Genomic DNA, 27,277 nt, shown 5'->3' on the forward strand with positions numbered 1-27,277 from the left:
TATGAGTAAATTAATGGTGTGATTTAGTTAAATGGGAGATAAAAGAGATGGTGTGAGTTGGTTGTAGTTTTAAAAAACTCAATGATAAAAGTTATGAGTTGTGGGTAGCTAAATCTAATTAAATTTAGCTAAAGAGTAAGTATGCTAAGTTGGAGAACTAACATATAGTGCTTAATGTCTTTGAGGTTAGAGAATCTATAAGAGCTTACATTGGCTGCCATAACCCTTTTTATGTCAAAAAAAGTTGAGGTAACCGAATAATTTATACTATTCATTACCTTTAAAATTGTTTACAAGTCATTTGTGGAATCATATAGTAGATATATGTATATATGTGTGTTTTAGAAGATTGAGTAGGAAAAAAGAAATGATTTTTTGAATAGATAGGCAATTTTAAATTATATTTTAATTATATGATAAAAGTGTTTTTGAATGTGTAATTATTACATTAATACTAAAGCATGTTTATTTAGATATGATGTAAATATATGACTTGCATATGTATGATTATGAGATGAATGTTAGAGTATGTCTTGTAAGGGTGGTAGTTCACCCTAAAGGAAGTAGTGATAATTATTCATATGGTATTGCTGACACCTTAAGACGCCTAGTGCAACTAACACATTCTCTTTAGCACCTGGAAGGGTGCGGTGATAGAGAAACACACTCCTTAGCATTTGAAGGGTGTGGTGTTGAGTAACGACACCCCAATTATTTTTAATAAGGCGAACCCATAGTTTGAAAGTGGATTCGAATGCCTTTGGTTGAGCAATTCTTCCATGAAAGGTGAGCTCGAACCAAACTATGCGATTTGGTCTAATGTTATAGTCTATAGGTTTAGTCAGGAGTAATGGAGGTTCAAATGGATATATGATCATGCATGATATTTATGTGATATAAATTTATGGTGTGAACATGTTTTAAATATTTTTCTCTATTTTTTGTCTTTGATTTTACTTGTTAATTAGTAGTGTAGATCATTCCAAATACTAAGACTCTGTCTCACCCTATGATTACTATTTTACAGGATCAGAAATGGATAAGGGACAAGGGAAAGAGAAGGGCAAAAAGTAGGTATTCCATTAGCTGTAATGCCCTGTATACATTTTGAGTTTGCGTACATGAATGTAAATAAATAGCATTTTTGTTGCCAACTAGGGATGCATATGATTTTTGAATAGCACTTGTATGATATTATGTTGTGTTGTATTTTAGCTCAAGATTGTATGATTTTGTAGTACATGTGGTGGTGAGGCTAAAATACTAGTACAAGTGTAAGAATAGTATAACTTGATGCAACAATTGAAACTATACTTGTATGATGCAATTTTGTGACATTTTAGCCTTACGTGAATGTTTGGTTAAGCATTGTAACTAGGCTAAGTTACAAGTGTATGTTAGTATGAAACATCTGTGATATGTGTAATAGTTTGGGTAAGTAGTGATTTGTAATAACTCTTAAAAAATATAACAAAATAGTAATAATAATAATAAATAATAAGATAATAAAACAAAACAAATAATGATAATAACAATAAATAATAAAATTAAAAAAATTAATTAATAATAGCATATTTTGATTGTATTTTTATAAATTTTGAGGTAGTTATAATAAAGTGAATGGATAACTTAGTGAAAATTATTCTGAGTTTTTACTTGTTTCAGAGTTCAAATTTTTGTGGAGCACAAGATGATGATGATGATTATTTTTGGCTTTTGCTTCAGCCTGTGAAATTATTGCAATGTCTTTGTTGAAAATATATATATATAGAGAGAGAGAGAGAGAATAATGTGGGGGGAGCATATCAGATGAGGACCAGATATTTTTTCCCCTCATCCTCTTTGATTCGGTTCTAGAGAAAAGAGAGGAGAGCTCCGTACCAGCCATCGTTCCTCTCCTTCCGTTCCAGTTCCTCTAGCGTGGGTTGTGCGACTACTATGATCTGCCGTGCAAGAAGCTTGGGTCAGGAGTATTCATTCTTCTCCTATGGTGATCGCCGGCATTGACTAGCATCTCTGTCCGTGGGTTGAATTTGTTCAAATCTTCTTCTTCCTTTAGCTTCATTTCTCTTAGTCCGCAGCTAGTAATTGGAGGAAAACGCTGAAATCCTCCTCCTTCAACGGTGCTGTTGTGTTCGTGTGTTGGTATTCTTCTTCCCCTATTTTCACGGTGAACTTCTCCTCTCCTTCCTTTAACTGAGCTACTGTGACAGATTGAGCATCAAATTTTTCCTCTTCTCCTTCCAGTCCTGATGCATAATCTCTTTTTCCTGTTTGTGTTTTAGCTTTGAATTTGGACATTCCTCGCCTTTTGTCTCTCTTTCCTGCTGTTTCTATTGAGATGAGAAATCATGATTTTTTCTATATTCCTTAAAAAAATCTGTGCCGTGTAGTATAAGATGTGATAGAGTTGAAGTTGGAATTTTTTCTCTTGAATTTTTGCTATTGTTCGTATCTGTTAAAAAAAATAAGGAGAAGAAGGAGGGGGGAGAGAGAGAGAGAGGAACGTAAGCTGGAAATTTATGCGCTTAAAACATAATTATGATAAGTATAAGTTAGAATTTTGAGTTAAATTATCTTTGTTAGGAATGGTTGATGTTGAAAAATTGGTTAGGATGGGATTTGGATAGAAGAACTTGAACATGAAATTTGTAGAATTGTGCCCATAATATGTTTGATAAAATGCTTGGAAGATGGAGTTGCTTGATTGTGCATTTTCTAAAATTTCATTAAATTTTTTGAGACTGAGTGGCTTGGATGCTACTATCTTGTGAATTGAGTTTGATATTATATAAAAATTTGATCATAAAGATAATGCAGCTATGCTTATGAAGAAATTGTTAGGCAAAATATGTGAATGTCAAAAAGCTTTATGGATGGATTTGGAATTAATGTACATTTGGTGTTTCGATAAAAAAATTTAGGTCATTTATAAATATGGAAGACACTTATTTTCTATAATAGAAGATTTGAAATTAGAGATTTTTGAAAAAGATATTTTGTTGGTGATTCAAGGCCAAATTGTTGTTTATATATATATTCATCTTTGAAATATTTGTGGAGTGTTTGATGTGATGATTGAGAAAGTTTGAAGTTGAGACTTTTATCTTTTATTTTTAATCATTTTTGGACTGGAGATTTTGAATGATAAGGCATATAAGAAAATGACAATGATATTAACTAGACATTAGGAACTTAGAGATAAAGCATTATTGCAAGAGTGTCAATTTAAAGTAAATTTTACATTTGAGAACATGTCAGGTAAGTGGATAGCATCCCAACTGATTTTTTCAATCAAAATTTCCTTTACTAAAATATTGCATTTTTTTGCAAATCATTTTAATAGTAATAATGTGATTATTGGATATTTGTTAATTAAAATTACTTTATTTTGAGAAATTATCTTTACCAGATTTGAAATGTTATTTGATCAATTAAAACAAGTTTGGACTTTGATTATGAAGTTTTTTTATTTTTTTATTCTATCAAATATTAGATTGATACAGAAAATGATTCATGCGAGTTCAATATTGAAAATGAAAATTTTATTTAATAATAATTATTTTCTCGCATGTTTGCAAATGGATTTGGAGGGGATTTTATGCAAACACTGGTTGCTAACGGCAGTTCTGTTAGCCCTTGACGCACCATGGTCAATAACTAGCTAGTTTGATTTTCATGAGTTTTATTCTCACATTTGTTATTCGTGGGTCTCATACTCACGTTTGTTTTATGGCTTTGAGCTGCGTTTGGTTACCCTTACCCTTATGGACTGTGTGTCCATATTTGTTTCACGGCTTTGGTTGTATTTGGTTACTTACTCTCGTGGACTGTGTATCCACATTTGTTTTCGTGGCATAAACTGCGTTTAGTTATTTACCCTCGTGGACTGTGTGTCCATGTTTATGAATTATTCTGATAAATCCCCCACAAAAATAAATAATATATATATATATGAATTTTAATTAAATGTTGATTTCATACATAATGATTTTTTTATTTAGTAAATATTGTTATTTTTATTTGTTTATTTAATCATTTTGACTTGTCAAGATCAAATGCTAAAGCTATTTTGTCATTATAGATTTAAATGTTTTCATTATTGAAGTTATACAGAACTTTTATTTCAAGTTTATAAATTCGCATATATTGAATTGCTTTCTCATGTAATTTATATAATTATTGTATTTTATTCATTCTGATTCTACAAAAATGTTTTAGTTGGGACGTTATTCACTAGAAAATATTTGGTTTGTTCTTAGATGGCATAGCTGACCTTATATCTCCGTTAGATCCTTGAAGGGATTTTGCTTCTGGGTTGAAGTAGAGATGCTATTTTGGTTAATTTGTATTTTGATAGAAATTTATGATTTATATATTGTATTTTATAAATAATCTTTTAGATTTTTAGGTGATCCACCTAGACTATAGTTAGAGTCTTGATCTTTATATTGTGTTGTTTGGGTATTGTTGAGGAGTGGAGCTCCCTTTTTGTTAAATTGATATCGTAAATTTATATTGTAAAATTTTGAAATTCTATTTTTACAGGAAGTTTTGTCAAAATTTTTCTAAAAATTGATGATTTGTAGCTTTTATAAAAGTATTGTATAGTTGTTTATTTATATTAATTACATATGCAAATTTTAGAATTAGAGTTTTCTTGAGTTAAGGCTTTTGGAATATGAAATATTATTCCTATGTTTCGTGCCGATCTTGCCTTATTTTCTGGGCATGACATGATTATATATGAATACATTGTGAATGGCATTGTTTTGTGTGAAATCAAGGTCTTCAGTGGCCAAATCTTGAGTTTGATGTGTTTTTACATAATTACTTGTTCAATCAAGTGTGTTTGAGTCCATTAGACTTGGTTTAAGCCCCAAAATTGATTAGTGGCTTAAGTTTAGAGATTTGAGCATTTGGATGCATGAAATTGCTTTAAAATATGCCATTTGGCATCCAAGTGTCCAAATTTCACATATGATATCAGATTGTAACAAACTTACACCAGTGGCTAGATTATCTAATAAGCTTTATGTGGGCGCTTGAATCACTCCAATCCGATGTCAGATGCGAAAATGGCACATGCCATAAGTTTGCCTTGAAAAGCTGTCTTAACAGTATTTTACTGTCATGATGTGGCATGTGTGCCGTGGCATGTTGTGCACAAGCTATGGCACATGGCACAAAGGCAAAATGGAGCTCTTTGTGCCACATGCCATGCAGAAATAATTTTTCTGCCCTTGTTTTTCTGTGTTTTGTTTCCCATGTTCTTCTATGCTTCTTATACTTTTAAAAATACTAATTAATTTGAGCTTAAGCTGCCTATTTAATTTGAAGGGTTTTTGGAATCCTGAATATTTTCAAATGTGTATCAAAGTTTTAATTGATTTAACCCTTGTATGGTTGAGGTAAATTTAGGAAGGCTTAAGGACTCTTAATTACCATTGTGTATTATGATTGTGGTGAATTTATTGGTAGTGTCAAGGTGGACATTATAAAGTATACTATTAAATAATTGTGTGTATAAATATTTACTAATTTTCTCTAATTTCATGCACTTTTTAAAATGTTTCTTTGCAATACAACAAGGATAGAAGCTAGTTTACGCACAAGGCTTTGAATTAATGTGCAGAAAAATGTGTCCTTGAAAGCATGTGCTCATGAAAACTTTCGAAATTGAAACATTGAGGTATTGTTTGCAAACTAGATTGAAGTACCCATGTTTCATGTAGAGTTTGAACTAAGCCTTATTATTCATACCTTATGAATATTATAGCCTATTATAAAATATATATATATATATATATAGAGACACAAACACATATTGGTTTTTTGAGATAGAGAAACTTATAATAAGAGCTTAAAAATCTGAAATTGGGATTCACAAAAGATAAGTGTAAGTTAGTATTGGATTCAATGAATTATCATGAAGCACTAAAGTTTAAGATTTCTTCTTCCCCAAAAAGCCTGCAATAAATAAATAAATAAATAAGTTTTTTAATTTAAAATGCTTTTTAAAATATAAGATGCTTAATTTACTGGCACGAATAACCCAACAAAAAAAAAACATATGAAGCATTCCCTTTTGTAGTACGAGTATGCTTCACTCTGAAAATTGGAATGTGTAGATGCAGAGCATGAAGGTGTCAATTTGCTTGGAGCAATCAGATAACATTGTTGAAAGCATCAGAATGGAGTGAGAGACCAAGAAGGGAGCTTGTTTGGACATAGGATTCATAGGATTACTATAAGATTGAAGTGGATTAGTAACTTGAGAGCTTAAATATATTCCACAGATCATTTAGATCTCTATTATATTTTTGTTTTCTTGGACAAATGGAGAACCACGTCTCTTTATTTGTATTTGTGGAGTGTATGTACTAATTTACAGTCTCTTATGTGTCATATAAAGAGACATTATCCATGTTGGGTCATATTTTTATTCCAATTTTTATATTCCAGATCAGTTTTGTGAGTGTTTACTAGAAATTTTTTAGGTATTCCAAGCTTTTCGATTATTGGGTATCACTCTATGGGTTGGTAATATGTTTCTCGGTATATTTCATAGAAATTACGAAAAAGGCACAATAAATATGATGATAAGAAAATATTATTATGATAGAGACTTTAGAGATAATATAAAACATCTTATTTGTTGTTTTTTAATTAACTATCTTATTTACTATATCTATAAAATAGAGTATCAATGTTAATTTCGGAAGAGTTGTTATCAATTCTTTATAATGAAACTTTAGAGTTGTAAGACTTTTTATGAAACCTTAGAATTATAGGGAGGTGTTTTCAGCCAAAAAAGTTGCGCTCATGGATCTTAAGGTACAATGGTACTTTCTTATTTTTATGTAGTTGTCTAAAATCCAATAATATTGGGTTAAATTTGAGTATTGTAAGATTCAATTGAGACTAAATCTGATATAGTTATTTGAGATCCAATAATATTGGGTTAGATTCGAGCACAAGGTTTAATTGGAGTTAACTCTCAAAGACATTTCTTGAATTTATACTAACTCAGAATTCAAAACCTTATACTTAAGTATCTATAACCCTTTCCATCAAAACCAATGGCTGTTGATAAGGTATATTGTGCTATGTTCCTAACTTTTAAATTTTTTTAATAAAATATAAGGCTTATATATTTTCAGCCCCTAAGTTAGCACATTATAGAAATTTGGAGAGACCAAATGGAATTCTCATTTTAATTTTATATGTAGTCTTTTACATATAAAATTAAAATGAGTACAATTGTTTCAGTAGTTTGAAGATATAGTTATCATACGATCTACTTATTTTCAATAAGATAATGCTATACATGCTCTTAAAGTATTGATATCATTTTATTTTACTTTCATTTTATATTTGATGAAAGAAATAATATAAATTAACAAACTTTGTCAAACATTGCAACAAAATTTTCAAAATATATTGAATGTTACATGCTCAATATCTACCATAAAATCACTTATCCAAAAATTAAGAGGTTTTGGTTGAGATGTTCTTCTAGAAAAAATTACTTTTTTAATAATCAAGTTATTGAAATTTATTTATGATATGAATGGTTTTTACTTTGAAATAACTTAATCTCATCGACATTAAATTTTTTGACAATTGAGCATCATTATTGCATTAATATATTTATTTACTATAATTATTAATTGAAAGAATTAAATAATAAATTCAATAAGCAAATGATAGAGCTTGTTACATTGAGCAGAACTTTAGATTCTAATGATATATTTAAGTCATTTAATGCTCATAGGGAAAGATAAAATTTTCATCAATTTAATGATAATTTATATTCAGAAGGAAATTTCTAAAAAGTTTCTTATAAACATGATAACTTATGATTTTTATGCCATGAAAAATCAATGAGCAAAACTTAATTAATAAATAAATAAATAAATATGTATATATATTGTTTTATATGTATAAAATTGAATATAAATATATATGCTGAATATTTATATTATGTCGGTGCTATATATATATATATATATTTATTTATTTATTTATTTAACTTTTCTTTAATTATCATATATATTTTGTTATCTCGGCTCCTCTTAATAACAATTTTTGGCTCCGCCCCTGTATATTCCCAACAGAGGTTTGAATCCTCTCCATATTTTTTCTCAATACCTCTCTGCATACCAATTGTATTTGTCTAGTTAATTATTCATTTAGTCTAACAATATAAAATTGTTAATTATATGTCATTAAAGTAAATATATCATTCACTTAATAATTATCATAAAGCAAAATTATGATCTTTTTTTAAAAGTATTTAAATGATGATAATAAATATATGGTCATTAAATTAAATAGATAATTAAATAGAAAGATAAGATTTTGTATGGAGAGATGCATTAAAAAAAAGGTATGAAGAGGGTTTAAATCCAATTAACAGTGTAGCAAACGACGAAGATTCTCCTGATTTAAAAAAGGTATTGGTGGCTTTTAGGTTTATTGAGTGTCGTGAGAGATAAGATGAGGGCGAGAAGGAGAAAGAAAGAGGTTGTTACGTGGGTAAAGAAGAAATCGATGATGATGATGATGATGATGATGATAGACAAAATTGGAAGTGATTTAAAAGAATGAATGGGGCCACTTTTATTTGTAAAGCTGTCGTTCACAGATTTTTTTAATTTGGTCAAAATGTTCACAGATTTAAAAGTGAGAAAGTGATTTCCACACCACTTTTCAAGACCTAACGTTCACAGTTTCCACCAAATTTTCAATACCCACTTTTATCTATATATATTGATTCTCTCATCTTCCTTTTTATGAGAATAATACTCACAAAGCCTTTCAATGGGTGCTAGTGCTGAGGCTTCCTATTCTTCCTGTTCCTTGAACTCCACAATCGTCCCACCATGGAAGTATCATGTTTTCTTGAGCTTCAGAGGAGAAGACACTCGAAAAGGCTTCATAGCCCATTTACAAGCTGTTATGCAATGAAGGGGTATCATAACCTGCATAGGTAATGAACTTGACAGAGGAGATGTTATTTCCCTTCAACTACTTTGGGCAATTGAAGATTCTCTCATCGCTATTGTTATTCTTTCCCAAAATTATGTTTCTTCAAGTTGGTGTTTGGATGAACTGCAAACGAGTATCAAGTCTACTAGAAGATCTCTGAGTGGAGAAGTTATTCCAATGTTCTATAATATAAATCTATCTGATGTATGCCATCAAAGACGAGCCTTTGCAGATGCCTTTTGGAATCATAGTGAAAGATTTTGTAAAGACATAGAGAAGGTGTAGAGATGGAGAAATGCTTTGAAAGAAGTTGCAAATATTTTTGGTCATGATTCTAAACATCAATATGTTAGATTTATTTCGGTTTATGAATTTTAATTTGAGATCTATATGAAACTCATGCTACAACAATAGGAGTGAGGAATAATTAATGTAGTCTTGAGTGGTCCATTTCAAAAAAGTAACAAGTTAATAAATTATTTTACAAAAAATGAATAATGTACATAGTACATAATAATCTCTCTAGATAGAGGCAGCAATCTTAACCAGAAATATTGCATATGCATGTGTTTGTCTCTCCTTAAAGAGGCTGCATTTATTATTCTTTTTGGTTTTGACAATAGCAATTAATTTCTTCTTTTAAATATTCTCCTTCATGTAGGCTTGAAACAACATTTATTGAAGAAATTGTCACAGGCGTATGGACAAAATTGCAACCTAACTTACCATGTTACAAAACTGAATTTGTTGGCATGCAATCAAAGATTGAAGAACTGAATGCAATTTTAAAGATTGGATTGAATGGCGTTTGCTTTTTAGGAATTTATGGTATGGGAGGTGTTGGAAAGACATCTCTTGCGAGAGTTAGCAACTAGATAAACAAAATCCAGTTTGATATTTATTACTTTCTTGCTGATGTTAGGGATGTTTGTGAAAAGGAAGGCTGCCTTCCATTGCAGAGAAAATTTTTTCCACATCATGGGAAGCTGAGAAGTATAGAATTTGATGATGAATATGAAAGAATGAAGATAATAAGGAGCCTTCTCTACAATCAAAAAGTTTTAGTAGTACTTGATGATGTAAGTGAAATGAACCAACTTAAAGACCCAGCAATGATGCCGACTTGGTTGGTTCAAGGAAGTAGAGTAATAGTTACAACAAGGAATAAGCAGCTATTGATAGCTTATGGAGAATTTGAAACATATGAAGCAAAATTATTGAACAATGAGGAATCTCTTCAAATCTTTTGCCAAAGGGCTTTTAAAAGTGATAAACCAACTCAACATTACTTGGAGTTGTTTGTTTGAATAGATGTTTGAAAGGTTAAAGCTCATTGATTTGAGCTATTCTAAAGATCTCATTCAAACTCTTGATTTTTCAGTACTTTCAAATCTTGAGCATCTAGTACTTGAAGGTTGCATAAAACTTGTCGAGGTTCATCCATCACTTGGATATCATAAGAAAATTGTGAAGTGAATTTGAGAGATTTTAAGAATCTTAAACCTAAACCTAGAAGACTGGAAATGGATTCTCTCATAGCATTGAATATTCTTTCTGGCTACTCAAGATTAAAAAGACTTCTTGAGTTATGGGAAAATATGAAATGCATATCGGTACTTGAGTTAAAAGATTGTAAAAATCTTCCCTACCTTCCAAGTTCTCTTGCAAACCTCAAAAATCTCAACATATTTGGTTGCTCAAAAATGATGTCCCTGCCAAACAATTTGGATTAAAATGAGGATATTGAGGAGCTTGATTTGAGTGGAATTGTTATAAGAGAGATCCCATCCTGCATTGTTGGCATAAACCGTTTGCAGACACTAAATGCAAATGGATGCAAAGGTTTTTCACCTAATTCATCAAAGAACTTACTTTCCCCAATTGCAAACATACTTGGGTTCAATAGATGCGATTCTCTATTAAGGTTGATATTGCCTACTTCAATCTCAACTTTATCCGCTTTGAGAGCATTGGAATTAAGATACTGCAATTTAAGCACAAAATCTATTCCAAATGATATTAGGTGCTTATCATCTTTGGAGAAACTTGATCTCAGTGGAAACGATTTTAACAACCTACCTTCTAGAAGTTGTGTGCTTCCTCCTTCATTCTCAAATTTGTCCTTGTTGGAATATTTGGGTCTTGAAGATTTTAATCTCTATGACGGTTCACTTCCGGAAGATCTTAGTTTCTAATTATCATCCTTGGAAATATTAAGTCTTCAAAGAAACAAATTTACTACTCTTCCTTCTGGCTTTATTTCAAATATTTTGGCTCTAAGACTTCTTTCTTTGGTTCACTGCACTAGGCTCCTACCATTGCTAGATATTCCACAATGTAAGTTATATAAGTGCAATTGATTGCCGTCCCTTGGTAGAACCCTTATCATTTCCAGAGTACCTTTCTTCATCATACTTTCATTCAAAAAGGCCATCCATTATGGGAGTTTTTGTAATTAATTACAGAATTCCAAAGTGTGAAATCCCACCAAGGTTCCAATAATCAAAACATTGATTTCTTGGCCGAGATTCAAGTTTCTCCCAAATGTGTTTATCAATCATGCCATTTTGCCATAACAGCAGATATTGGTGTTACTCATCATGACTGCATTCTATCCATAAAAGCAGATATCTCACAATTTCATGGTTTAGGTGAACGGTGGAGAATTTCTCTTTCTTTTGTACTACAAGACATTGTGCCAACAAATTCTGGCAACGCAGACCATCACATTCACATTTCAATATGGTTAAAAAAAGAACATGGTAATTTTAGGTACAAATATCGCTGGTCTTTTATTTGGGGGGATTAATTTGGAAGCCAGTGATGCTCATCTATGTATTCTGTTTATTCCTTCTTGTGATCTGCCAGAGGAATGCAACCAAGTTGAGTTAAAAGTAGAGCTTTGGTTTTAATAAGGAAGTGTGGGTGGCGTGTGACAACTGACAAGCAAGGAAGACATTGAAGAATGGAAAAGAACAAAGAGTTGGGGCAGCTCCAGGTTCCATGAAGAGGTGGGAAAAGATACTGAAACAAAATTATAAACTCAAGTGGTTACTCCTCATTGGTAACTTGCTACTCTACATCTTCCTTATGGTTTTCTCTCCCTTTTGACATCTTTATATCTCTAAGTTATAGTAATTATTGCATAGACAGATATGGACACGTGCATTCATATGCAAACACTAAAAATTGTTGTGGTCTTAATGCATACATCCGGCCAAAACATTTGTAATTTATGTTTCATGGATGCTAATTCATATGTTCAATAGTTTAAGAAATGCTAACATGTTGAGAAAATAAAGTATAACTTCTGATATATATATATATATATATATATAGTAGGAGCTGATAACCTTATCCTTCGATGAATAGAGCCTGGGGTTCTTAGCTCTCAATTAGATGAATAATTGTTTTTAATTAATTTCTATGAATTAAGAAATAGATCATAACTTCAGGCACGAAATACAGTGAAAAGAATATAAATGCTGCTTTTAGAGACAAGGAACGCAGGTATATTTGTTAAATTTCAATATATGATAAATGATTGAACCTCTTAATCCAACTTCTCTTTCTCTCCTCTTCCTCCCAAGATTAGATTTTAATTATTTAAATCTACTTATTTTGAAATTTTGAAATCTCAATAATACTAGGAAAAATTAATCATTTGATCCTCATAATTTTGATTTAACTGTAACTCAATCCTTTAAATTTATTCATTATAACTCAATCCTTACAATTATAACTCAGTTATACCCCAATCCCTAAACATTGACTCTTACAACTCAATTCTTATGGTTTTAATCATTTAAAATGAAATTATAAAGATTAAAATTATTTTAAAATCTAGGACTAATATTTTAAGTTACTAAACTCTTTTAATCTTTATAAATATTATAAATTTAAAATATTTTTAATCTTTATAATTTTATTTTTTAAAATATAGGAACTAATATTTAAATAATTAAAACTATAAGAATTGAGTTGCAAGCTAAGAGGCAAAGTTCAATGACTGAGTTACAACCGAGTCAAAATTAAAAGGACAGAGTTACAATGAGTTTTTTATTTTTTATTTTTTTGCCAACTACAATAAATTAAAATTTAGAGACCGAGTTACAACTAAGTCAAAATTAGAGGGACCAAATAATTATTTTTTCCATAATACTATTACAAAAATATTACAAACGAACCCTTCATCTAATATAAACAGCAGAGATTTATAGAATGTAGAATATAAAAATTGAATTTCGGTACACTGACAAAAAATAAGTGGATGTATAAATCACTAATACTGAAACGAGCTGGAAAGACAACACTCACAAAAGTTTCTATATATGTATACATATATATTCGGAGGTTAATTATATGATCTTATTTGGTGCTTTTACCTTCACTCGTGTGTTACAACTTTTTATTGTATATAATTAAACATGTTTTCTCTCACATTGTATAGAATTTAAAAGTAAGTCCCACAACTTACAAGACACAGTTTATATGTTGTATTAATATAGATTTTACTTGTTTCACAGAGACGTGATATAGGCTTCAATTTGCTTGGAGCAAAGAGAAAAAATGAGACCAACGCCAGCACCTGCCTTCTTTATTTATGTATTTATTTTAAATGAATGCACAACCTTCCAAATTAGTAGTGCATAACATTGTATGTATTTGCAGAGTCTATAATAGATGTGACTCGAGAGGATAAAATACATTATTGCTGGGGAAATTGCTGATGGTAAATATTCACTTACTTGAGTAAAAGGATCAAGATCTTTGAAGTAAATTAAGATCTATGATTTTTTTTTCGTGTAATTTCTCGTTCGACTTTAATTTACTTGAAGTAACTAGGTCCTTTTACTCAAATAATTAATTTTATCATTTGGTCCTTCTTAGCAAATTCCCCTTGGTGGCATCTATTTCTTCAACTCAATGAAACTTTTTGCTTGAAACTTGGTTTGTGTTTTCTTTGCCTTGTTTTGATATTACTGTGCTCTTTCCTTGTTGGCCACATCCTGTTCTTGTACTCTCAATGTTTCATATATTTAATACTTTCTTTGAAAGTTATAGACATAGTATTTGACTGATAATTATTTGATAAAATATGTACAGCCACAATCATTTTGTTTCATGATTCCTTGGGCATTTTAATGTTGTAATCGTTTTACTTTTTTTTTATAATTTACTTCTGTTAAAAAAAAATACAGCCACAATCATTATAAAAAGTGAATTAACACTACTACAAAGATAGGTATTAACGATGCCTTTTAACGTCGGTTGTACAAAAAACCATTGTAAAAAAAAGGCGGTGGCATAAATGTAAATAAGTATTAATGATTTCACGTCGGTTATTCACACAACCGACGTTAAAATATATACCACATTGGTTAAAACTACAACCAGCGTTGTATTTTTAATTTAAAAAAATTATTTGGTTTTTTGTTAAAGTTTCCACGTCGGTTGTTCATATAACCGACGTGGACAGAACCGAACGTGGAAAATGGGTTAACGTCGGTTCCTTAGTGAACTGATGTTAAAACTATCTTTTTTTACCTAGCTTTCCTTGTCAGCTTCAGATTCCTGCATGTTCCAAAATTTTGAACCCACAGCCGCGCCGTTCCAGTCTAGTCTCCATGCCGTCTGTCTCTGCTCATCGCCATTCCACTCTAGTCGCCGCACCATCGTCATCCCAGTCTAGTCGCCATGCCGTCCGTCTTCTGCTCCGTTGCCATGCCGTCGCTACTCTCTTTGTGGGTATGTTTGATTTTTTTCACTTTTTTCTTGTTCCTTCTTCCTCCTCTGTTGATTCTTGATGGTTTTTTGTAACAATTTCTTCTTCCTTTCAACAATGCAGTGCTGTGGCAGATTTCTTCCCAGTCTATCGTTGGTGTTGCATTTCAGATTTTCCTCTTCCTTGTTCCAAGTAAGTTTTTTATTTTTTTAAAAATTTATGGCAGATTAGAAGTTGTTTTACATTTCAATTTGTCATCTTGTTGTATAAATTTTTTTTTCATTTAAATGGTTATGAGTAGAAATTTTATTATTATCAAATGATGTAATTCTTGCTGTCTAATATTGATTAATTTTTTTATTGTTGATATTTTGGAATGTCAAATTTTAGGAGAGATTCTACAAAAAAAAATTTTAATTATTAAAAATAGAAAAATAAATATGATTATTTGTTGAGTGAATTTTGTTTTGTGAATGTTGAAATTTTGGGATCATATATATTTTGTTAATTTTTTTCTAATTTTTTCAAATTCAAAAAAATGTAATTTAACTAAAAAAGTTTAATATACTTTTTTTTATTTCTTTGGAATTGTTATAAGTTTATAAATTTTTTAGAATTACTTATAATACTTGAGTCAACAGTTGAATTTTATGTTAATTAATTTGGTAGTTAAACAATGAACCGTAGTTAGATGAATGCCAGAAGAACAAGTGAAGAATATGAGAACGGGGTGGAATATTTTCTTGAATTTGCTCAACAGAATGTTTCAAGTAAAAATGAACTATATTTTTGTCCATGCATCAAATGTTTAAATGGGAGTTGACTGGGTATTGATGAGATAAGAGAACATTTGCTTTGTGATGGGATAAATTTGAGGTATAGAAAATGGATATGGCATGGTGAAACTAAAGGAATGAGTTCAATGTCCCAAGAGAAAGAAGTAGATGTGGATGCTTGGGATGATAGAATAGAGGATATGATCCGTGATATTGGAATGGAGTCCTTTGTGCAAGTACATACATTTGAGAGCTTTCAAAGTGATGCAGAGAAGCCATTATACCTGAGATGTAAAAAGTATACACATTTGATAGGTGTATTAAGATTGGTTAACTTGAAGGCAAGATGTGGGTGGACGGATACAAGTTTTACTTGGTTGCTTGAATTGTTGGTAGATATGTTTCCCGACGGTAATACTCTTCCCAATCGCCACTACGAGCTAAAAAAATCTTGTGCCCGATAGGTATGCAGTATAAAAAAATACATGCTTGCCCTAATGACAATGTGTTATACAAAAAGGAATATGAAGAGCTACATAAATGTCCAAAATGTGGGGCATCACGATACAAAGTAAAGAAGGATGCATGTGGTGATGGTAATGATATCACTAAAGGCTCACCTTCAAAGGTGTTGTGGTACCTTCCTATAAAACCACGATTTGAGCGTTTGTTTTCTAATGCCATAAAAGCAAAGAACTTAAGATGGCATTTTAATGAGAGAATATCTGATAGTAAACTTCGGCATCCGGTCAATTCTCCTCAATTAAAGAAGATAGATCAGAAGTTTCTAGATTTTGGTAGTGAGTTGAGAAACCTTCGACTTGGACTCTGTACAGATGGAATTAATCCTTTCGGTAATCTCAGCAGCACACATAGTGCATGGCCAATTCTCCTAGTGATTTACAATCTACCTCTATGGTTGTGTATGAAACGCAAGTATATCATGTTAACCATGATGATTTCAAGACCAAAACAACCTGAAAACAATATCAATGTGTACTTGGCACCCTTGATTGAAGACTTAAAGATGATGTGGAAGGATGGCGTTGATGTGTTTAATGCTTACCAACAACAATTCTTTAAACTACGTGCCATGATTTTTTGCACGATAAATGACTTTCTTGCATATGGGAACTTGTCCGGATACAGTGTTAAAGGGCATAAAGCATGTCCTATTTGTGAAGAAGGCACGCATTCTCAACATCTAAAGCATGGAAAGAAAACATTCTATCTTGGTCATAGGAGATTTCTTGATCTGTATCGTCCTTATCACAGGTTGAAAAGGGCTTTTAATGGTTCACAAGAGTATGAATTTGCTCCTAAGGCATTGATTGGGGAGCAAGTCTGCCAATGGGTGGAAACAATCAATGTAATCTTTGGTAAGAATTGAAAGACTGCAGGTGAGAAGAATTTATGGAAAAAGAGGTCTATCTTTTTTAATCTTCCATATTAGCGGCATCTTGATGTGAGACATTATCTTGATGTAATGTACGTGGAGAAAAATATTTGTGATAGTCTTGTGGGCACACTTTTACACATTAATGGGAAGACCAAGGATGAGGTAAATGCTAGACTAGACTTGGCTAAGATAGGAATAAGAGAATGATTATTTGCCCAACGAGAAGAGGGAAAAAGGACTTATTTGCTACCTGCAGTCTACACACTTTCAAAAAAGGAGAAAGTAAGTTTCTGTGGATGTTTACATAGTATTAAAGTGCCTCAAGGATATTCTTCTGACGTGAGAAATCTTTTGTCAATGAAAGATTTGAAGCTAATAGGCTTGAAGTCTCATGATTGTCATATATTGATGCAACAGTTGTTACCGCTTGCTATTCAAGGCATTTTGAAAGATGATGTGAGGCAAACAATTACAAGGCTATGTAGTTTCTTCAATTCTATTTGCAGCAAAGTCATTAACCCTAATAAGTTAGATGAATTAGAAAAATGAAGGTTATATCATTTTGTGCCAACTTAAGATGTACTTCCCTCCAGCTTTTTCTAATATTATGGTGCATTTAATTGTTCACTTGGTAAGAAATAAGGCTATGTGGTCCTGCATATCTTAGGTAGATGTACCCATTTAAGCATTATATGAAAATATTAAAGGGATATTCAAAAAAATCCATATCATCCCAAAGCTTCAATTGTTGAAAGATCTATTGCTGAAGAGGCCGTTGAGTTTTGTACTGAGTACCTACATGGGGTAAAGGTTATTGAAGTTCCTAAATCTGTCATGAGGGAACTAGTCTCGTGGGTAAAGGAACAGGAGGGGTCAAAGTGAAGAGTATGTGCCGTGAAGAGGTGTTACAAGCTTATCTTTACATTTTGAATAATATGGAAGAAATCCAATGTTACTTATATGCCCACAAGAAGATGTTGAAGCACAAAAACCCAAAAAAAATGATATACAGCTAGCGAATGAGCATAACAAGACATTTATCAAGTGGTTCAAGGACAAGGTTTCCAATGAGTCTAATGTGTCTGATACGATAAAATGGTTAGCTGATGGGCCTCGTTTTGAGGTTGTATGTTGGGGTGGGTTTGACATAAATGGGTATTCATTTTATATGAAAGCCCAAGATAAAAAAAGTACTGTGCAAAATAGTGGAGTGATGGTGGTTGTTAAAGCTCAACATTTTTCTAGTTCAAAAGATAAAAATCCAAAATGGGCACCCATGCCTTATTATGGAATCATTGAAGATATTTGAAGAGATTAACTACACCAAATTCAAAATTGCTATTTTCAAATGTAAGTGGGCTCATAGCGTGGCATCCAAATAGACAAAATTGCTAGATTTACCTTAGTGGATCTCAATAGGGTGGGTCACATTGATGAGCCCTTCATTTTGGCAAATCAAGCAAAACAAGTATTTTATGTGACTGATCCAACAAATAAGCAGTTGTTCGTTGTTCTTTAAGGCAAAAGACAGACTGGTGATGATGACGACTGTAGTTTTGATCTTGATAGGACCCCACCTTTCACTATAAATCCACATCAATCATCTGAAATGGATGAGATAGACAATGAATTTGCCATTAGAGATGATCATTGCGAAGGAATTTGGGAGAATGAATAAAGTAATATTTTTTATTTTGTTTATTATTTTAGTTTATTTACTTTTTATATATAAAATGCTCATCTTCTTACCATTTTCATTAGGCATATGGAGGGCTCTGGAGGAGATGATAGTACTACTAATTCACCTGGTAACAAAAGGAGTAGAGGCCTTACAAAATTGAGAGAGTTGGCCATACGTCATGGGACTATAGAGAGGTTACATGTTGAACTTAGTCCAAATTTAGTTCCACTTGGTGCTAAGGGAGATCGATTTATCAGCTTTATTGGTCTTCAGGCTCACAGCAAAATTAGTATTCTATACAAGGATTGGAGACAAGTACCACAAGCTATTAAGGATCAAGTTTGGTAAGAAATTAGAGTAAGTACCACAAACTTTGTTACTGTTATTTTTATAATATTCTTTTAAACTTTTAATTTACTAAAAACTTAATTAATTTGCAGTTAACTTATGATATTGATGCTACCCCTGAGATGAAGAAGCATTGGTTAAAGAATGTTGCTGAGCGGTGGAAGGATTTCAAGTCAATACTGACTAGAGAGTACATTCGTGCAAATGGGAAGAAGGTAGGTTGAAATCCATGTCAAGAGTACAATTTTCTTGATCAAGACACTTGGAAACAGTTTGTGGCATCTCGAAATGACCTTGAATTTCAGGTAATAAGTTGTCACTTAATTTGTATATAATGTTTTATATGACGTTATAAATTTAACTTTTTTTTATTTTGTATAGAAATTAAGTGCCGCAAATAAATTGGTACAATCACAGAATCTATATCCTCATTACATGTCTCGTGGGATATAAGAAAGTTGAACAGAAGCTGATTGAGGAAGATCTAAAGAAAATGGAGGAAGCAGAAAAATGGACCCCACTGTTGTTATTCAGCCCCCACCACGTCCAACTCGTCAAAGAAAATGGAAGGCTGGGAGGATTAAGAAAGGGGAGTATATCACTTCAGAGGCTGCTGCAGTTGCTGAAAAGATCATAAATAGTTCAATAATTTAATTTTCATGATTAATAGTCGTTGAAACCTAAGTAATTATTTGGTTCATATGTTGTAGGATTCACTAAAGGAGCCAGTTTCTCAAGGTTCTTTCACTCCAAGTGGAAGAATGGATATTCTATCAAATGCAATTGGAAAGCTGGAACATCCCGGTCAAGTTAGAGGGGTCGGTAGAGGAGTTAGTGTCAGACAATATTTTGGATCAACTCCATGAAGTTCTCCTAGAGGTATGTCCAGAGATGAGATCCATCAGTTGGTGGTTAAGGTTAGGTAGGATATTCGAGCCGAGGTTCGACAAGAGATTCGAGTTGAGGTTTGACAAGAGGTCAAGCGGGAGTTTTGTGAATCATTCGGGAAGAGATGATGGCCTAACTTCGTGAAGAAATGAAATCTATGGTATCTGGCATGACAGTTCTAGGAGTTGATCAAATACCCCAGGTTTGTAGTACATAATTTAATTTAACATAGATTTGTGTTTAAAGTAATTTAACATATATTTGTGTTTAATTTAATTTAACATAGATCTATATCCAGGCTTCCCCTATGATACCAAGCATGAAAGGTAGCAATAATCCACCAGGGACAATGGCACTAGCTAATCTTGATCCCTTCGTACCAAACGACAATGAAGGAACTTCTTGTTATCTTTATTTGGAAATTCCAAAAAAGCGTATTGTTGCCGAAGGTCAAGTATACAAGCTTGGGTCCACATGTCATCATCAGAAGATAAAAGAGGACCAAGTTAGGGTGACAATTACACATGTTTGAAAGGGTAAAAATAATGCACCCATGCCATTTCCCACTTCTGAAATTACAACAGTTAGCCAAGCAAAAGGTTCTTTCATCCTGTGGCCAAAAAATCTGGTGTCAAAGATCGATACATCATCACCAGAGGTAAAGAACAAGTTAATATTATAATTGTTTCTTTGAATTAATTAATAATTACTTAATTATATAACTCTTTAGTTTTATGTTTTAATAGGAACATAAAAATGTTGTTAAATTTCCCTACCTAGCACAATTGCGTGAAATTTATAAAAATATGAAAGAAGGCATTACTGTTAAAATGCCACTAGGGGTCGTGGCTATGAAAAAGGGATATGATTTTGGATTTAACAAGAAAGATCTCAAGGAGTTTCTAAATTTAAAAGAGTTGGACATATCATGGGCTAAATTGGGAATTTTGTAATTTTTTATCTATTTTCTTCATTTATTTCATTTTATTTTCATATACTACTAAGATTTTGATATCATTTCAATGATAGGTATCTCTACAATATTTGTTCTGCAATAGGAAAACAAAACACATTTGGATTTTTATGCCCTGAAGCTGTGCAGAAATAATCTCACAATGTAGTACATAGGAGGATGACATATGTGATGAATCATATGTCAGATACAAATTGCCATGTTATCTACGTCGATTGTTGATGGGCGAGTATTTTTTATTCTTGCATGTATGTATGTGTATATATATTCGTATTATCTAATGACCATTAAAATTTTTATATATTGTAGTTACCATTGATCACTTTGTGTTATTTGCCCAAATCAAAGTGTAGTATATTGGTTTTGTTCTTTGAGCAGAAAACCAAGTAAGGATATCATATGGATCTTCAACAAGTAAGTATTTTATCTATATAAAAGATTTCTGCAAGAAATATTTACACTTTTTTAATGTTTTTAACTTAAAACTGATAATAGTGCACTTGAGACATATTTTTTTTACTTATCTTTGGGGAACGCAAGCCAAAATCATCGATGGAATGGATTTACCCAAATGTAAGAATGAATCCTTAACTTTTATATTTAATTATCCCTCATATGTTTTTGGTTTGATTTTAAATTTCTATTTATTTCAATGCTGTCAGCAGCCAGGAAGCACAGAATGCAGATATTATGTTATTCGTTACATGTATGAGATAATTCAAGTTGGAAGTGCTGAAAGATTACAAGAGGTATATTTTAGTTGTAATTTTAGTTTAAATTCTTGTATTCAATTCCTTAAAGTAATTTGTGACAACGGTTTTATTATTTAGATTTTTAATAATACAGAGCCTATAATGAAGAAGAAATTGATGGTATTCGAGATATTTTGGCTCAATAACTTCTCTAAGAATACTTTTCACATTGTTGAGGGTGAACAAAATTTTTTAGTTTTTAGTAGTAGAAAAAATATGTATTATAGTTGTAAAAAGTATATTAAGTGTAGTTGTAACATATATAGTCATTGTAATTCTGCTGGCTGGTTGTTTATACTTGTCACACAATCTATATAATTTGTAGGTTTTAAGTTTTTGGATGTCAAAAAATTTAAAAATATATTTAAAAAAATTAAACTTTTCACAACGGTTATTTAAAAAACCGTTGTGAATATTTAAAAAACCGTTGTGAAAAAGTTTTTTACAACGGTTCTCTCAAAAACTGTTGTGAAAAGAGAGAGAACCGTTGTGAAAAGTCTCTTTCACAATATTTTTTAGATAACCGTTGTGAAAAGTTTTTTTTTTTTTTTTTTTTGTTGGTTAATGACATTTAACATTGGCTATGTGTTCCAACCGACGTGAAAAGTAACTTTTTACAGTGGTTGCATAACTGACACTAAAAGTAACTTTTTCACTTCCTATTTTTTTTTTTACTTCTATATCATAACCAACATAAAAAGTTAAAAATAATCATTATTAAAAGTCCTTCCTATAGTACTGTAAGCTCCATTTCTTTTTATTTTTTCATTTTAATATTTTTTATGTTTTTTGGGAAACGGTACAATGCTGCTTAGTCCTTTATTTACTTATTTGTTTATTTTCTTGTTTTTTAAATCTCCTTACCTTTATCATTATTTTGCTTTGTTTTCCGTCACCAATTTGTTTGCATTAGGCTGTATATTCTATTGGGCCAAGCCCATTTAAATTGGGTACATTCTTATTCCTATGTGAAAATTTCGCTTAAAATTGTTAAAAAGAATAATTAAGTCAACATAAGATAATTATTTGAAAAAAAAATTAAATTCACAAGGCCAAGAAAATGGAGAGTTCAAGATAAATAGTAGTACTCTCTCTAATCTTAAATATAAAAAATGATGAGATTGTTTTAATCCTAAATATAAATTATTGAAAAAGGAACATTTAAGAGAAACAGATGCACAGTTTTTTTACAAATAATTAAATTAACTAACTTTTTAATCTATATGAATTTGTTATTAACCCACCATACACTTAAAACCAGAGGGATTAAAATGTTATGTATTTTTCCAAAGCATTTTGGTGCTGGTCTAGCTTGCTTGAAGGTAGGGAATTCCTAAATTCTAATCAGTGTTGGCAAATAGTAAATGGTGAGTCTGTCCGTATCTGGAAAGACAAATGGATACTGCCTTCTCTATTTGGCTATGGTTTGGTAAATTGATGATGAAGAATTGGCAAAGTCTAACACCATTGTGACCACATTAATCACAAACAGGCAGTGGAATTTCTCAGAGGTGATGCACTTGTTATGGATGAGGCCACTGCTTTAAATTTGGCTATCCAACGAATTCCAATTGCAGCTAATGCAACTCGTGATAGAGTTTTCTGAACTGTGAACTGTAATGATACATTTATTATGCTTGGGCTACGAAATGAGGTTATTAAAAAATGAGAAGCAATCAAAAGCTGGTTCCTCCTTTTCTATCTCTCACGTGCTTCTTGGAGGAACATGGGGAAAACTAAAACACGTGGAACCTTCTTTGTCTGGTCTTCGGGCTAAGGATACACTACAACATTTTTTGCTTTAAACAATAATTTTATTTGCAGCAGTTTTAAAAGCATTGCTTAATGTGCCCATTAGCAATAGTTTTTATATATTGCTATTATTTCCTTACTTTAAGCAATATAGTTTTGACAATGTTAAATTATTCCCTAAAGTAAAATAGACAACAGTTTTTAAGTGTTATAATGAATTTTTTTGAATAGACAATATAAAAATTGTTGTCTATAAAGGATTTTTTATGGCAACATTTTAAAAATGTTTCCTATTTTAATAGGCAACAAAAATACAAATGTTGCCTATAGTTCTCTTTTTGGCAACATATAAGAACTATTGCTTGTTGTCTTTCTAAAAATTTATTTTTATAATTTTTCTACATAATTTTATTTATTTATTCTCTTAATTTTTCAATTCATTATTGGATAAATTAAAAAAATTAATTTAACAATTACATATATATATATATATATATATATTATATTTTACATTGTAATATTAAAAAGTTGGAACAGTGGATAGAGTCACATGTTCCTTTCAATAGATTTAAGGTTCGAATCTAGATATGGGAAGAAAATATCAAATTTTGATTATTTAATTACTTAACAACATTTGAAAACTGTTGCAATAGATTTTCAAAGAATGTTGGCTATTCTCATAGTTTTAGACAATAATTTTACAAAACGTGTAGTCAAAGATATGAAAACTATTACCTATGCTTTAACAACATTTTTTAAGTCTATAACAATAATTTTAAAATGTTCCTAAATAACAAAAATATTGTATTGCTTTGTTTTGCCTTCAAGGAATAATCGACGATTGGTGGCTGATTTGGGTCTTTTTTTTTTTTTGTCTTTTGTTTCGCAATTGACCAAAAAGGAAAACATTTAAATTAAAGGGATTAAAATGTTATTCCCTCTGTTTAAAAATATGAGGTATTTTTAATCGAATCTCACTCCTTAATAAAGTAATTACCTACTTTTAAACTAATCTTATCTTTTCATATTTATTCCTATTAAACATTTACGATAAATATAAAGTCATTCATCAATAACGGTACTTAAAAAAAAAGACAATGATGTACCTCAAAAAACTAAAAATGTTTTACATTTTTACTCTTCAAAAAATGTCTATATTTTTAATAGAGAGAGTATGTGTTTTTCTTTTTCTTTTATATGATATAGACATACAGCCTTCCATAATCATTGGAGAATAAAGAGACGGTGTGTAATATATGACATTTTAACATTGTTCGCACTTCTTTTGACATTTTTTATTCAATTATAGAGACATTCTCTTGTTTTAAAATCCAACACTTTAGTCTATTTTTAAATAATTAAAAATATTTCATTAATTATTTAAAATACTTAATTTTTTATTTGTAATAATACTGAAAAATTTTAAAATATTAAGTTACTCTTGTAATTTAATCGTCTACTTTCTCCCGTGGGTGATTAACTTTAATATATAAGTGTCATAATATTTGAATATAAATTCTAAAATAATATAAAATTAGTTTTTAAAAATAAACATAAATTATGTTGCCCAATTTATTTCTCATCATATTAAATCTCTATTTCATTAAGTCTTTTTTACATATATCTTTAAAATATTATTATTCAACTTATGTATTTAATTTTTACAAAAATTTCAAAATAAGGATTTGCATAACTAAACATTTTTTAAATATGAATAAAATTAAAGACAAAAAATATATTTATTAAAATTTTTCTTGGATAACTTGAATGATTTCTAGATAAAATATATGTTTAAAGAGATAAGGTATTTTGATTCAAAGCTATCTGCCCCATTTATACCTATAATAAATAAGGCTTATTAAAATTTAAATTTTAGTTTAGTTCAAGAAGACTGAAATCAAATTAATTTAAATAATGAAAGGACCAAAATAGCCTCTTTCTAACATTAAAAAAATAGTGGTTAGATTGACATGTAATGTTGAGAAACTAACAATTAAAATGAGAAATTAACAACTAAGTGTGTTTCATAAATGCTTGTTCAATCAATTTTATTTGGACTTATGAGGCAATATCAGTTATTAATTTTTTTAACTTTACTTGTTAATTCCCAATATCACTTGTAAATACTTTAATTGACTTACGATCTTGATTTTTTCAATTAATATATCTGAACTCATGAAATAACACTAGTTGTTAATATCATAACTTGTTAATTCTCTAACATCACTATAAATTACTTGACTTGACTTATTCGATTACTTTATACGAATTTATGAAGTAATTTTAGTTGTTAATTTCTCAACTTTAATTATAATTTTAACTTTACATGTAAATTTGATTGGTTATTTCAGTCTTTTCATCATTACATTAATCATTTCAGTCCTTCTGGACTGAATTGAAATTTCAGATTTTAATGGGTCTTAATTATTGTGTTACATCCTGGTTCTCTACTAAAATTCTCCCTAAATTATACTCTCTCCATTTCTATATATAAGAGAAAAAAAATGTATCACACAGTTTAAGAAAATTAGTTAACCATAATAATTATGTTTAGAAAATAAAGAGAAATTGGACTAAAATGCCCTATGTTAATAACATAAGTATATATTAATTATTCTTATTAATGTAAATTAGGAGGGGCAATTTTAGAAATGTGTAATAAATGCTTATTGAAATATGTGATTTTACTTATATAAAAAAAAGGTAAACATAATATTTTGGTCTTTATACTTAGTCGTGTTTTGTTTTTGCTTCTATACTTTTTTTAATATTTTAGTTCTTTATACTTTTATTTTCATTGTTTTTGGTATCTCTATGAGCAAAGTATAGAGACCTTGGAGGGATCCAAAATAATAGAAAATAAAAGTGTAGGGACCTAAAATACTGGAAAAAAAAGTTAGGGACCCAAAGCAAAACACGAATAAAGTATAGGGAACCAGTTATATTTATCCTATAAAAAACCAAGTAAAAAGTGTTAGTTTCTCCTACAAATAGAAACGGAGGGAGTTGTATGTGTTTGTGTGTGTATATAGATAGATACACATATATTGGTTCTTTGAGATAGAGAGAAACTAATAAGAGCTAAAAATTTGAAATTTGGATTGAATGAAGATAAGCTTAAGTTAAGACTAAATCATTAGTGCTGATGAAATGAGGAAAAAGATCAAACTTATTAGTATGATATAGGAGGTAACATATGGAATATGGACATGCATAAAGGTCCAAAGTTTTCTTCTTCTCCCTGAAAAGCCTGCAAAAGGAATTATCAAATGTAAGATGCTTATTTACTAGCACGAATAACACAACAAAAAGAAATAACATATGAAACATTCCCTTTTGTGGTACGAGTTTGCTTCACCTACTAATTACATTTGGAATGTGCAGATGCAGATCATGAACGGTGTCAATTTGCTTGGGAACAATCAGATAACATTGTAGAAAGCAGAAGAATGGAGTGAGAGACCAGAAGGGAGCATGTTTGGACATTGGATTACTATAAGAATGAATACATTCTTTAGATCATTGGATCTCATTTGACAGCTGAAATGTATGTTTGGAATATATGTGCTAATATACAGTCTCCTGTGTCATAAAAAGAGATATTATCCATGTTTGGTTCTTATTTTTATTCCCAATTTTTATATTCCTGATCAATTTAATTAGTGGGTATTAACCAAAATATTTTCAGGTGTTCCAAGTTTTCTGATTATTGGGTTCACTCTGTGGGATGGTGATAAGTTTATTGGTATATTCATTAGACTTACCTAAGAAGTGCAATAAATATGATGAAAAAAAAAAATTATTGTGAAAGAGAATTTAGAGATAATATAAACTATCTTATTTACTATACCTATAAAACAGAGTATCAATATTAAAAGAACCAAATGGAATATATACACTTCCAATGATGTAATCGAAAGAAGTTTTTCTAGTAATTTAAACATGGCAACAGAAATATATTTATTTTGACTTGGATTTATAACAAATAA

General features: G+C 30.5%; 1 protein-coding gene across 1 annotated transcript in view; it reads left to right on the forward strand.

Annotated features, from left to right (window-relative positions):
* Positions 1–27,277, forward strand: part of LOC129318254 (FH protein interacting protein FIP2-like) — a 97,078-nt gene that overhangs the window by 18,168 nt on the left and 51,633 nt on the right. The gene's annotated exons all lie outside the window — the stretch shown is intronic.

This window comes from Prosopis cineraria, unplaced genomic scaffold (assembly GCF_029017545.1).
Source record: "Prosopis cineraria cultivar Desert tree isolate PC_DT_omini unplaced genomic scaffold, ASM2901754v1 PC8, whole genome shotgun sequence".
Classification (NCBI taxonomy): Eukaryota; Viridiplantae; Streptophyta; class Magnoliopsida; order Fabales; family Fabaceae; genus Prosopis; species Prosopis cineraria.